At 36.8% G+C, this 14,983-nt stretch overlaps 1 protein-coding gene across 1 annotated transcript in view; it reads left to right on the top strand.

Annotated features, from left to right (window-relative positions):
* Nucleotides 1–14,462, top strand: part of LOC139939440 (cyclin-dependent kinase 14-like) — a 113,708-nt gene extending 99,246 nt beyond the window's left edge. Inside the window, exons 14-15 of the transcript XR_011786308.1 lie at nt 74–160; nt 14,038–14,462. The gene's annotated coding sequence lies outside the window, so the exon portion shown is untranslated. The remainder of the gene's footprint in view (nt 1–73; nt 161–14,037) is intronic.
* Nucleotides 14,463–14,983: the final 521 nt, after the last annotated feature.

Below are 14,983 nucleotides of genomic sequence, written 5' to 3'. Positions count from 1 at the left end.
TTGCAGAACTAGATTCTTTGGTTACTATGTAAATGTGTAACTTAAGATTGGCCATTATTTTGTGAACTTACAGGGTGCAGTTTAGGTTGGAATTTAGAGGTCCTGTTTTTGGAACAGTTCTTGCTCATATTGGAACGCATTGTTAAAGAAAACAAGGAAGGTGAGCATCAATTCTTTATTAATTTTTGGTTTTTACCCATATACACCGATGTGTGTTAGCGCTGCATACCCAGTACTTTCCTGAGTCCTGTGAAAAAATATCACACGCATGTTACTCGGGTGGGATTCGAACCCACAACCCTTGCAATTCTTTTTTTCACAGGACTCGGGGGGAAAGTACTGAGTATACAGTGCTAACACACATTGGTGTATGGGTAAAAACCAAAAATTAATATTCTTTATCCCCGATGCAAATTTAACATCTATTATCAATTCTTTACTTATTTTTTTGAACATAACCCATTCCCACCAGGTACATGGTCAAACATAAAATATAATGCTGGTGGAAAATAAAATAAACTCATGAAAAACAAAAAAACCACAGGCTAGGGGCATGAACAGCAAGGACTTAATGCCTAGATGCTTGTTGGGCATTCTGAACACTATAAACATGAAGCAGGGGGGACTATAAACAAAATAGTAATTACCAAAAGTAAATGACTTTAATCCCCCTGGTGTTTTTAAGCAGAGATTTCAGTTTTAGGACCGTTTTGAAGCTTGTATTTAATGTTTTTGCTCTCGACTCTTGTTTTTTTTTTCACCACGGTCACTGAATCCAAAATAATATCACCATAAACACTTCAAGCGCTCATAAATCAGCCTGTAAATCAACCAGAAAAACAGAAAAATGTAAAGTGTGTCTTCCGCGTGTAATAAATAATCGGAATAGTGTTAAAATCATAAATATGTAAACACGATGGTGGATGGGTTTTATATAAATAGGCGGGCCGCATAGTTCAGCGTGTTTCAATCTTGTTGGATGGGTTTGGCGAGTCTGTCCAAATAAACAATGGGATGATGGGAGAGGGAAGTCTGCTTCAGAGCGAGGAATCATTTGGGCGTCTTGATCTTCGCTGATGCAGGAGACTGCTTTGAGATGCGATCTTTAGGCCTGGCTGACCCAGTGACCTTTAGGAATGATTTGCATGTGACTATTACTGTGCTGAATTTATTTAAAGCAGTAATGTGTATTGATTTTGCATTAAACCAACTTGTTGGTTTTTAACTTGTTGGTTTTTACCACTTTATGGCGTCCTCTTCATGGCAAAATTATGTATTTCTCAAAGACAACTACATTACTTCAGAAAGAGCCATTTCTCACACTGTTTTATACTATCAACCTCTACCCATTACTCGTTACCAAGAAAGGTTTTATGCTAACAATTATTTTGAGTATTTACCAATAGTGTCCACTGCCTTTAACAGGAACAGTTTGATAAGAGGACAGCAAAACCAAGAAAGCAGAAATTAGATTAAGGAATTCAGAATATACCTTCATATGAATAGAGCCCTGTTGTGCTCTTTATACAATTTGATTAAATTTTACTTTTCGTTGATGCATTTAACACACAAATAATTATAACAAAATAAACTGAATATGTTGAGATGTCTCTGTCCTCTTCATGTCCAAAGATAATAAAACAAATGTAAGATTTAACATTGTTTTCTTCCTTTTAGTTATATGTATGAATTCTGTTTGTTCTTCTGTAAGCATTTATTGACATTGAAAGTTACTTGTTAATGTACCTTGACAATGTGTACAGCCTTGTTGTTTTTTCAGGATTTGTTTCCTGATTGAAGGATTTTCCTTTGATCTCTCTACACCTTGAGATTTTCCTGCCTTGGGGAAAAATTGCCACTATATAGAGTGAACGACTCAGCCTTCATGACCAGACCTTCAGATATCTGTTTGACTTGATTTAGAGAGTCTGTAAACCTTGTATATTCAGGGAGTTAATTTCTCGACCAAATGGAAACAGTTTCAGATTTTGTCATTTTCCTGCAATTGCACCCCTAGTATGTTGTCTTTGGAGGCTGTAACATCAATTTATTGGGAGACCACCACACTTTATGCTTTAGATATACATTGTGGGGTGATTTTGAGGTACGAACTGAATTTGTGGGTAGTTTTGCCTTTTTTTAACAGAAAATATTTAAGAAAATGGGCATATTTTTAGGTAGGAACTGAATTTGTGGGGTGTTTTGACTTTTTTTAACAGGAAATATCTAAGAAAATGGTCATATTTTAAGGTAGGAACTGAATTTGTGGGGAGTTTTTAACAGGAAATATCAAAGAAAGCCGAATCAGAAACAACACATTGGGAAAGCCCACTTTATATGTTACTCTACATGTCTGAACCTTACAGCTGAGAAAAGGAAAACACAGATGAAATCATTTTAAACAGTTTGCTTGAAATTCAACACTCATACAACAGGCATTAGTAATAAACTCATTAACAAATTATTTAGTAATGTTAAGTTTGCATCAGGGATAAACGTATTATTCTAATATATTAACATTAAATGTAAACAAATTCACAGGAATCAGAACTGTGTATACCAAGTACATGCTGAATACAAATCAGTGTACGGATAAAACTAAAATAATATTTAAAAAAATATTGTTTATAAAATAAGTTAAACTGCGGTTGTTTTTCTTCGTTCACAGTCCATGCCAAACTAAACTTCTTTCTCTAGTGGTATATCCAAGTGTTAATATTTCCAGTAGTTTGACAAATTGAGGCGGTGGCAACCCCTGTTGTGTGAGAGCTGTTGGTCCCTCGGTTCTAAGGCAAGCGAGACCGTCTGAACACACACCGAGCTCAATGATTGTGAAAACGGCACCATGCTTGCTAAGTAATTGTGATCTTACAAGAGTGAGTAGAGGAGGGGGGGGGGGACCCTCCATCTCCTGTGACATACCGAAGCTGGAATGTGGTTCGGCATTTCTTGTTTCACTGGGAGTTATTTAGCTGGCTTGTTGATAAGAGCGATTTCTGACTGAGTGTGACATATCGTTTTATCTGACTCTGCTGGGATGCGGTTGAGTTTTGGTTTGCGGAAAAATGTGACTTATTGGAATTGAAGGGTCTTGATGTGTATTCCTTACTAGAGTTACGCGAGTCTGTCATTGTCATTCAAACGTAAAATCAAGGAATATTTTTGCATAAGGTTACGTTTGATAACGATAAAGCCTTGTTCATCCTTCCTGCGAATGTGAATGCGATAAGAATTTTGGCGTTCAGGGCTGTTTTTCTTTTGCAGCGAATGTTTCGCAGGAGTTGAGCACCGTAAAGCCCGATTCATACTGCTGCGAATGCCAATGCGAAGTGAATTTGACGTAAATTTGATGTCACAACTATCCTTTCGCAGCGATATTCTCAAGTGCGTTGAAAAGAGCTGAACTGATGCGAAATTGGTTGCGAATTTTGTGACGTCAACATTCGCTTCGCATTCGCAGGAAGTATGAACCAGGCTTTAATCAACTGAGGCAAATTATTTGTGAAGCCAAAGTTTGTATCGCATCTCACAGGAAGTATGAACCTGGCTTAAGTAGTTGTAATTTGATAATATCTATCATCAGAGGTAAAAATCAAATAGACGAGAAGAATACAAATAATACAAGACATTGTAGCGCATAATGCAGGAGCTTCCCGCTGCGCTACACATGAACTAATTAAATATAAGACGCCATTTGTTTCAGTTTAGATTAAAACAAGTGAGTCTTTAAAATCATGAGTTTGTATGTGGAATTACAGTGCACTTGCGTTTATGAAATTTTATGTAGAGATTTACGTTGCCCAAACATTTCTTGAGCAGACAATCTTCGGGAGGTCGCAATTCTGTTATGGTCTGAGATTTTAATAAATCTTAGACCATAACAAAATTGCGACCTCGAAGCATCTAGCAGTACAAACTGGCCCGAGATGTTATACATGGTGTCAACACAAACCTTACAAATTTGTCCACCATGCATAGCCTTAAGTCTATCTTAGAAATGTGACCCCTTTGGAGAAGCAAATGAAGAAGTAACATAATTTTGTATTTGTGAGGCCCATCTTATTGCCAGTCCATCACATCTCCCTGCCTGCCTCCAGTGCATCCATCCGTTCTTATTACTCCTGACTCAGGCAAATGACAAAGATATTGATACCTACAGTGAGGAGTAGGAGGAGGCACAAGGCTTAAAAGCTGAAATTAATGAGGTCATTTAGGGTCAAGTTAATGTGCAGGTGCACCAGGATGGGGGAACTCATAAATAGCTGTTAGAAGACTGGAATGTTCCATTCTATGAGGAGGTGACATGGGAGTGATATGGGGTTGTTTTGAGGAGGGTCTTTTCTCCATGTGTGGATAGAGCTAGATTTGTTGGCTTTATTTGTAGGGTAGGATGCTTGGATATAAACATACTTTACAACTGGGAAGTCTTTAAACAACAGAACAACACAATTTTGTTGATGGTTGTCACCCTGTCACTCAAATTGGAGACAGTTTTATAAATAAGAAAACATACACAAAAATATTGTATAGAGATTCACAGATTCAAATTAAATGTATTTGTCTTGCAGTTTAGAATGCATAATGTTTTATTCACCAAGCATGCATATAATTATAAAAATGATCAGAGCATCAAAACGTTGAGTTGTTAACCACCGGTACTTTTCAGAATCATCACTACTCAAATGAGATTTACACATTGTGCTACTGCAAACCTCACCCAATTGTATAAAAGCTATTGGACAAAAAACTGTGTTTTTTTTTGTGTTTTTTGTTGAAAAATAACATCATCATTTAAAATAGCTAATTTATTTAGCAATTGTGAGTGTATTTCCTCCCATATTTAACACCTTTTTTCTTGTTCCTTATTCATCCTGTTGTTGATGATCGGGCTGTTGGATGTGTACTAAGAAAGAATTTTTTTTTTTAATAATGAAATAACTTGTCTTAAGTTCAGAGCAGAAAAATCCCAAGACATTTTGTCAAAGACTTCCACAGGGAGAAGACTGAATAAACAAGATGGCAACACCCAAACTAAGGAACTCAAAGTCCACCTCCTCCTCAAGCATGAAATATTCCTATAAATATCTCATCACAACAGTACCAGATCCATAAATAATCTCACATTCATATTGGAGTTGTTGGCATGTCAACCCAGTCTGGTTCTTGTCTATCGTCACCTCCTGGTATTGCAGGGCTAGTGGTGACTCCAGACCCCTGCCACCCCCCCCCCCCCTTCCCAACAGCAGGATACCATCTGCATGCCTTGTGTCAAAGCTCAATTTGGAGGTTTCAAAAAGTACATTTGCATAACATTATTGGTTTTGGAAGAGTAGACCCATTTCAATCCTCCTGTTTTCCAAATAACATTTGAGAATGTGAAAGTTTCAGAGTGAAGACAACAAACAAAAACTGGTTTGATGTTTTGTCATGGACTTTGCACCCATTCTAACACTGGGCTTATTTTGATTGCAGCAATCAAAATTAGTAACTGAAGTGTAATTTGTCACAAGTTTAAGAAGAGTATCAATTTACCAGTTTTGCAGCTTTGAATATGGCTCATCAGGCTGGTGTTTATGTATGATTTCTTTGGCTTCAAACAACTACAACTATGTCTCTGAACAGGATGCCAGTTCATCACAAGTTTACTCCCCAGCTCTCACCAGTGCCCATGTGTACATCTAGGTGGAGAGAAGTAATTATGACACCAGTATTATGACTGGCCAAGCCAGGATTCAAACCCACATTCTGTAAATTACATAACTTAGTTTTGGAAGTGGACATAACCTTAAAGGTTTTGCTGACACTTGATTGCATTTCCTTGTCGTCAGACCATCCTGAGTGACTTCATGATGGGAATGTGGAATCATCTTTAAGTCTTTGACCTTCAAGATGTGAGACATCTTTTTAGATGATTCTCCCTGTTACTTCAGCCTTGTGATGTTTATCTTTTCAGCGTGTTTGATCTTCAGGATCTGAGATTCAAGGTTTAGGATGGATGGAAAGTTTGTACATGCTAATTACCTACATGACTAACATCAAACCAATGTGTTTGTGTATTTCCTGAGAAGTTAAAACCATGGATTTCTACCTCCATGATAAATCTAAATTCTTTTATATGAAAAAGGCATTTTTTTCCATTTCTTGTGAATGAATCAAAAATCCTATATTTAAGGTTACAATGACCTGTTACAGTAAGGTATGGATATATTAAGAAATATTCACTGTGACCTGACGTCAGCAACTAGATGTGTTTGTGTATTTTCTAAGAAAGTAAAACCATGGATTTCGATGAAACTAGACTCTCTGTATGAATGTGGCAAAGATTCCCTTTAACTTAAATGGACGAATCTAGGAATCCTATATTTCAGGCTAGAAATAGAAGGACTTGTTACTGCATGGAGGAAGGAAAAGACTCCATGGTTACAGTAAGATGTATTAAGCAATATTCACCTTTTTGGATGAACTGATTTCGGGTAAGAAGTGGCGATTAATTAACAGGAGATGCTTCTTTAAAATTTGCGTTTCACAACATCGCCTCCGGGGGGCCGTCTTAATTTGTATAATTTGTCTCTTGAGGTTTAAGACATAGTATAAAAGAAAGGCAAAAGGGGATATATGGGTGTGTTGATACAGCTTGTATCTGGCCTCTAGTTGCCCCAAGCACCGCCATTGACAAAGGAAATAGCCCTGTAAGATGTGCTGAAAGCATGCTGAAAGTGACTATAATCCAACTTAAATCAATAGGTAACAGTATGACCCAACAGGCGGGATTGAAAAAATGAGCAATCGGCCGTGAAAATGATGCCATGTCTTACGGAAAAAAAAACACCATGTTGAGAGTTTTCATCTCGGATAAGGAGGAGGAAAACTCCAGTAGAGCGTGGCTTAATTGACATTTATGGGAAACGACTAATGGCGGTAGCTTGCGCGCCTCTCAGGTTCAAAGCGTCTTATTTAAATTTATGTTGAGTTTGATGGAAACGGATTCAGTGGATTGGACACTTAAACTCAGGCTTTAAATAAAAAGTGCATTTGGCCTTCTGGTTAGGTCTTATTAAGGAAAAGGTTTGTTCGACACTGACAGGCGAAGGAAGGAAACACTTAAAATTTGTTATTTTAAATGATCAAGCTTATAATAATACACAGTTATTTTTATCACTTTATATCTTTTGTTCATTTGTCAAATTAGTCAGTCTGGATTACAGAGAGAGTTTTTATTGGAGTTTTTATTGTAGGTATTAAAGGGAAGGTATACGTTTGGTGATCACTCTTAAAATTAATGGCAATACAAATTGTTGGTTAGAAGCCCACGACAGCTTTCAATAGTATAAATCATTTGGAGAACATTTCACTTTGATTTAATGTGGTGATGGAAAAATATATAAATTTTTACACCCCAAAATTTGATTCTGAGAAGCATTACTTAGATTGTGTATTCTTTTTCCAGATTATTCTTCCTGTGTGGCGTAACTGCCCGAGATTTTCGCAATATCCCCCAAACACACCCACCTTTTGAAATGAAATTTTCACAGCTTAGTTTAATTGTATGTATCAACGATATTAATATACATGATTAAAACAATCACATGGTTCTAAAAACCATAAAGGTATGCATACTTTAATCACAATAATTAAGGGGAAATCCCACTTGAAACCAACTGTTGTTATAAAGGGCCTTAAAATGTAGTATCAAGTGAGCAGTAGCACACCTTCCGATCAGTTACATGTTTATGCAGACACACCTCTGGATATACTCTGCATTCAACTGACGAACACTCGGCACTTCCGCTTCGCTCAGTTTCCTAGCAACGCTTGCAAAATAAGGACAAATTTGAGCGAGAGAAATCAATATTTTGCACTGAGTTTGTAGCACATTTTTGGCTGCCAAGGTGAATTTGATCACTGTGGGGCTTTTGTTGCTATGGTAAATCAGGAAATGTCTTCAAGGCCACAGGGAGGATGAGGACAAGCCAAGGATGAGGGGGAATAGACTCCAGGGGAGGGGGGAGCAGCCATATTGGTTTTTGTTTAAAATTGTGATCATTGTAACCAATCTGAGGTCTTAAAGGAACACGTTGCCTTGGACCGGTCAAGTTGGTCTTTAAAAAGCGTTTGTAACCGTTTGTTATAAAAGGCATTAGTTGGAGAGATGTTTTAAAAGTAGAATACATTGATCCACACAAATATGCCTCAAAAACGCGTGGTTTTCCTTTTACCTCGTCGACTGACGAGTTCCACGCAATTTCGAGACAAACGGTTACAGACGCTTTTTATACTGCCAACCTGTCTGATCCGAGGCAACATGTTCCTTTAAGGAAAATTTCTAGTCCTGTTCTGGGGTGAAAATAAAACTCATGATTGTTTAGCACACATGATGAAGATGGTGCCATCACAATTAAAGGCACTGGACACTATTGGTAATTACGCAAAATAATTATTAGCATAAAAACTTACTTGGTATTTATGAGCAATGGAGAGCTGTTGATAGTTTACATTGTGAGAAACCGCTCCCTCTGAAGTAACATAGTTTTCGAGAAAGAGGTTATTTCTCACTCAAATATTATAATACTTCAGGCCTAAAGCTAAGTAATATTGACAGATACATCTTCTATAAAAAATAAATGGATAAATATTACATTTTTTGATTTAATTTTACCAAACAGCCCTTTTCATGAAGTGGCATGGATTAAAAAGATTTTCATCTCAAGGAACATAAAAACGCCGTGAGAAATTTCCAGCAGTCTTAACCCCCTGAATTGGGAATGAAAAAAAAAAAAAATTGAGTCAAGCGCCGTAGGGGTCCTTCGGTTCAATATGTGTATGGATTAATTCAAATCCATGTTTTACAGCCCAAAGCATATGAACAATGAACACACTGGTGGAGTTCTCACAAACTAGTCTCTACTCCTGTTATGACAGCCTTTGTAGCCCAACAAAACCTCAATCCATAACTTAGATCTTACAGGGTTAAAAAAAAAAAACACCTAAAGTGAGAGTGAAAAAAAATGGAAGAGGCTTATTTCTGGCCCAGTGGCTATGATTGACAGGCCAGCTTGTGGGTTAATCCCTTGTAAGACATTCTGATCATGAACTGATTCACTCTTAATCTCTACAGCACCTGTCTTCTGGGGATCATACACAATCATTAAAATGGTCTGCTTACCAAAGCAGCAGGAGAGTAAGTCCGAGCTAGCCATGAGATGAATGTAAAGCAACAAATGTGTCATTGTGAATTCCATGTGATTTAATTTATTAACTGAATTAAGGCCACATTTATTTTTACACTTGGAGGATTTACAAACATTTTTAAAGTCATAAATCTGATTGTCACAAGACTGACTTTTTAGAATGCTGTCTTAATGGTGCCCCTTATTGGCTGTAATGGTTTAATGGTGATTTTAAAGAACGTGATTATTCAAAATTGAATTTGGCATGTTGTTTACACACTGTCATAGTCGTTGGAGTAGTGGGGGTTAAGGGGAGGCAAAGACATCATTTCTTGTACCCCCCCCCCCCCCAAAAAAAAAAAAAAGTTTGTTTTCTATTATATCCAATATTCTTTATCAAATTGACTAAGTAGCTGCTACATTTAAACAAAATCTTTTGAAATTCCTCCCAATTTCCCATGTGTGAAAATAAGCAAATGAGTTGTTGACAGTCCATAATGTCAGATCAAATTCAAGTTCCTTCCCCCATGATTAAAACTCTTCCTTAGGAATTCCACAAGCAAAGAATTCTATCCATAGTGTTTGAAGGCATCATATTTAAATCTAATTTCATTTTGACTCTCTGAAAAGCTCACTTCAAAGAACCCATTAGAGTGAAGACATTGTGAAGGAAATTTCAGTTCTGATACAGAAAGACAAACAGTTTGGCACCTTTGAGGAAGTGTACCTTAAATGCACACAGTGAGTGTGGCAAATTATGGATGCAGTGTGATACTAGTCATAAATTTCAACACATTGAAATATTTGTATTGATATGAGGTGTTTATCACCCACAGCTATTTCAATTCATTTTCAACTGCTCTGCCAGAAAGTAAGATATTTACTGCCCATGAAAAAAAAACCTAGAATCCCAACCATTCTAACTCAGGTCACCTGAGGTCACATTTTGAGGTCACATTGTACCCTTGAACCCTTCAAAGGGGTATGGAAATTATTGCAAAAAGAGGAAGTCTTACATAAGCAAACAATCAAATCTCAAACCCACATTCCTGTTGTAATGGTCTGGTGGGACTTCTGGTGTTTTGAGAATTAGAATTATGACTTAGGGTAGTGGCATGTGTCATTTCCCATAAATATTTGGTCAATTCAAATTTACCCTTCATTAAGTTCAATTGATTGGTTAACTTCCTTTTTCCTTGAGAAAGGTTGGCACTTGAATTGATTTTGTTCCAGCATGTGGAAGGATAGTGGCATAACCAGAAGAAGGCCCCTTCCCCCATGAAATAATGCACAAATGAATCATTCAATATATTAAAAATGTCCCCCCCCCCTCTCTGCAAAAGGAAAATATGTGGACGTGGAGGGTGTGAATGGGGGGGGGGGGGGGTGCCTTTATTGGATTATGGATTTATCAATGAATGAAAGGAATAACCCTGACAAGCCTATGCAGTTAAATAATAATAGAACCATGATTGGAAATATTGATAATTTTTTGACGGCCTATTTATTAAGGGGTTAAATTTAGCCTAGAAAATACTTATTACATTGACATTGAAAAAATATTTGATAAGAACCAAATGGAGTCTGGGCTGTTTTAAGAAGAGATTTTCCTATGGCGTAAACATGCAGTCTCACTACATGAACAAAACTCAAATAAAGTGTTTAAAAACTCTTACCAAGCATAAACCTCTTAACAAACCTTAAAGACACTGGACACTATTGATAATTGTCAAGACCAGTCTTCTCACTTGGTGTATCTCAACATATACATAAAATAACCAACCTGTGAAAATTTGAGCTCAATCGGTCGTTGAAGTTGTGAGATAATAATGAAAGAAAAGACACCCTTGTCACACAAAGTTGTTTGCGTTTAGATGGTTGATTTCGAGACCTCAAGTTCTAAATTTGAGGTCTCGAAAAATTACTTCTTTCTCGAAAAACTATGGCACTTCAGAGGGGGCCGTTTCTCACAATGTTTTATACCATCAACCTCTCCCCATTACTCATTACCAAGTAAGGTTTTGTGCTAAAAATTAATTTGAGTAATTACCAATAGTGTCCACTGCCTTTATCTAAGCATTACAAGTATTGTCCTTTTTTTCTTGTAAAACTAGTTTCCAAGAGACATTGAAAATAACTTAAGTTTTTTTCAGAGAGAGAAAAAATAGTATACAAATATTGACTGCTTCGAGCGCTATGGTTAAAACTATGACTCCCGAAGTGATCTCCGGGGATCACCGAGGGAGTCATAGTTTAAACCATTGCACGAGTAAAAGCAGCCAATATTTGTTTTATAACACCCCAAACATTTCTAAATAATGTACAGACTTTACAGACCTGAATGCTACAATCCACGGACGACGCGAATACAGATTGCGAAAACTTTTACTGTGCTCTGCATGTAATCCGAAATGGTTACAGACTATTAATTTGTCATCCTCGTACACGCAACGGACGTCTGGGTACTGCACGCCGTGTGCTAGTCTTTCGGACTAGCGCACGGCAAACCGATGCACTATCACACGGCCGTCGTCTAGCAAAACTAAGACAGATCATGTGACATGCTCTAAACCAATGAAAAGGCAGAATATTGGTAAGGGTTGTTATAATGACTTATATCCAAGTAGGTGAAATGATCTTTTATGCATCAACACTTGGAGGACAACAGATTGACTTATGATATTTCCATTGGAATAGCAATATCATACCTGGTATTTTTCTTCTACCTAATATAGTAGTATTTCTGGATCGGGTCATAGAGGAATAGTTGTGGGTTTATAAATCCGCTGTGTGTTTGCTCAAGTGTTTTTGCTGGCCTAGTTTATCATTCCATCTGGCCTGTTAATAATTATTTATCAAGACCTTTGTACGATTAAAAAGCCAGCGGTTGATGACTAGACCTCCACATATCATTATTCTAAGAAGGAGTCCGGGAAAAACATTGTTGAGGATTATTTCAACAACAAAAGTGAAAAAGTGAAATTAATCTCTTTATCGATATCTGTTATGTTCTGCCATGTTAGATATTTTTATTTACAACCATCTTGTTTTACTCCGAGACCTTTGGTCGGCTGCCATTTTATTTTTCTCCTATTCCAACCAAAAACATCAAACTGAGGCTAGAGGGAAATAGTCTGGTGCCAGACCTTTGATTTACAGCCATCATTTTTTTTCTTCTCCTATTCCAACCAATGAAATCAAACTGAGGCCGTGTCCGAAACGGCGACTTCAGCTACAGCTACGGCTAGGGCGCGCACATCTGCCATTCTTCAACACTGACAGACGCGCTGAACTAGCCGTAGCTGTAGCCAAAGTCGCCAATTCGGACACGGCCTGAGTCTAGAGGGGAAAAGTCTGCAGGTTACCAGACCTTTGATTCGCTGCCATATTGTTACTCATTATCCCGATCAATAAAACCAAACTGAGGCTAGATGGGAATAGTCTGGTAACCGGCCTTTGATTTACAGCTATCTTGTTTTATTCCTATTCCAATCACACACAAAAACTGAGGCTTGGGAGAAAGGGAGAATAGTCTGGTATCTTTTTGGTATAATGTTAATTTGTGATATAACACACAGGGAACATGACAACATAGGATGCAAGTCTAATGCTTCAGCACTTAAACCAGCCAAAAGAAATTGTTTGTGTAGATTATGACATAGCAGTATTCCGATCAATTTGGTTTATTGTGTATGATTTCTCCATTAAAATACACTGCGCTTCATCCATCCTAAAAGCCATGTCTGCATTGCAGTGAATCCTCAACTTGTGAATATAATTACAGATATAGTGAACCAGTCAACAATACAAACTATAATAATACAAAAATCTTGAAAAAGAAAATATATAGTCTGCAGTGGAGTGAAATGAATTGTACAGCAACGCAATTATCATAATGTGTGATCATATTACATCTCGGATATGTTTCTATTCACCCTACTCCCTAGCCGGAGGGCTAGTAATCTTAAAACATGTAAAATGTGCACGTTAAGAAAATAACCCCCGGGGCGTTCGTTGGATTGTATAGACATTGACAGCTAGGTGGAACTATGCTCAACAAGATCAAAATGCTAACATTTCTCAATGGAAAGTGCCTGGGTACATCTTGTTCGGAAGGTTGACTAGCGTCTTTGCAGTTCAGACAAGAGAGTGATATGGGAATGTCGTTAAGTGAACTCTACGATTTCACCTGTGATGAAAGATTTTATTCCATTTTTGTAATTATATTTATTTTCCACTTTGTCTTTTCTCATTTTAAATCTTGCTTTGATTTATTTAATATATCAATAATTCAAACTATTTGGTTTATACACCCAGTACAGTTTTTTTTAATACTCATTTGTGTCTGAATTAGTGAAGGATTTCAAGTATATATTTTTGTGCAAAAAAATAAACTATTCTTTTTTATAAGCATATTTCCCCCACTATTTATACCCTATGCCACCTTTTTATTCAAATGTGACTCCTTCCCGAAATAGGAGAGACCCATATGGGTCCATTTCTAAAATTGATAGTTAGCCCAACACCAACCAACATATAGCAGTTTATGATTGTACTTCAAAGTGCACAATTGCCACCTTAGCAGCTGCACTAGTACTCTCTCAAATTCTGTGAACCAAATACACAGGTATATGACTCGGGTGGGGATTCGAACCCAAGACCTTTGGCATTACACAAACAATCGGTGCCAGAAATCATAATCACACTTTGGTGCACCCAAAAATTCAACTTGGTATTTATTTGAACCCATGTGAATCAAGTTATTGATTGCTTTCAATATAATATCAGAGAAAGAAAACATGGCAGTTATTGCACACAGAAGTGGTATGCAATATTACTCACTATGTCTTTTGATTACTCTGTTTCACAGATGCTGGCCAATGTGAAATACAGCTATAGATTTTATCATGAACAAGAATGCAATGAAGAAGCAATGGCTAATCACCGAGTCTTAAATGTTAAATATCTTGACACCTAGTCCTAGAAACCTAGGCAGGAATACTTCTCTCTCCCTCTCTCTTCTCTTTTATTTTTTGTTCACAAAGCTAAGGGGGAAAAAAACTGTTCATAATTGATGATCATACACACCATTCTGGCTGGCCAAGAAATGAGTTTTAACCGAACTCAGTGAGATCAGTAATTGGGGCCACAGGGGATGTTGAATGAATACTGAAAATCAACCAAGCAGAACAAATAATTGAACCATTTTAACTTTACGGTCCGATGACCTTAGCCTGGACAACTACAATCTGAGATGTATTGTGGGAGGTGTCAACTTGAGATGGAGACTAATTCTTATTGTGTGATTTTTGTCATCAATCATTTTATAACTGGTTAACCTGATACCTAGACTCTTCCTCAATGCAATATTTTACTGCTTTACTTGAATTGAAATCATATTAAGATGTGTATTAATTACTGTTATATTGTCATAAAGTGATGTGCTGTACATGTGATTCAAAACTTGCATTACTATAACTTTGTACTGTTTTCATGAAGTTTTGAAATAAATGTAAGTTTGAACGAATTGAATAAATTATTTTAGTTAGTAATTGGTACGAAACCCAATGGCCGGTTTAGACTTACAAATTTAAGTACTAATTTTAGAAGCAAGTCTCTTATGCTATTTAATAAGTAATAACAAATAAAACTTTTTATCATGGGTCATTTGTGCTCTAATGTCAAACAGAAATTTTAGCAAATTTGACAAATGGAATGCAATTAAAAATAGAGTTACTTTAATAAGAGAAAATCTGAACAATTCAAAGTGGGTACTGTTTCATAAACTTCAATTTTGTTAGACAAAAATATATGTA

The sequence above is a fragment of the Asterias amurensis genome, chromosome 7, assembly GCF_032118995.1.
Source record: "Asterias amurensis chromosome 7, ASM3211899v1".
NCBI lineage: Eukaryota > Metazoa > Echinodermata > Asteroidea > Forcipulatida > Asteriidae > Asterias > Asterias amurensis.
This window is presented reverse-complemented; position numbering and strand designations above follow the sequence as displayed.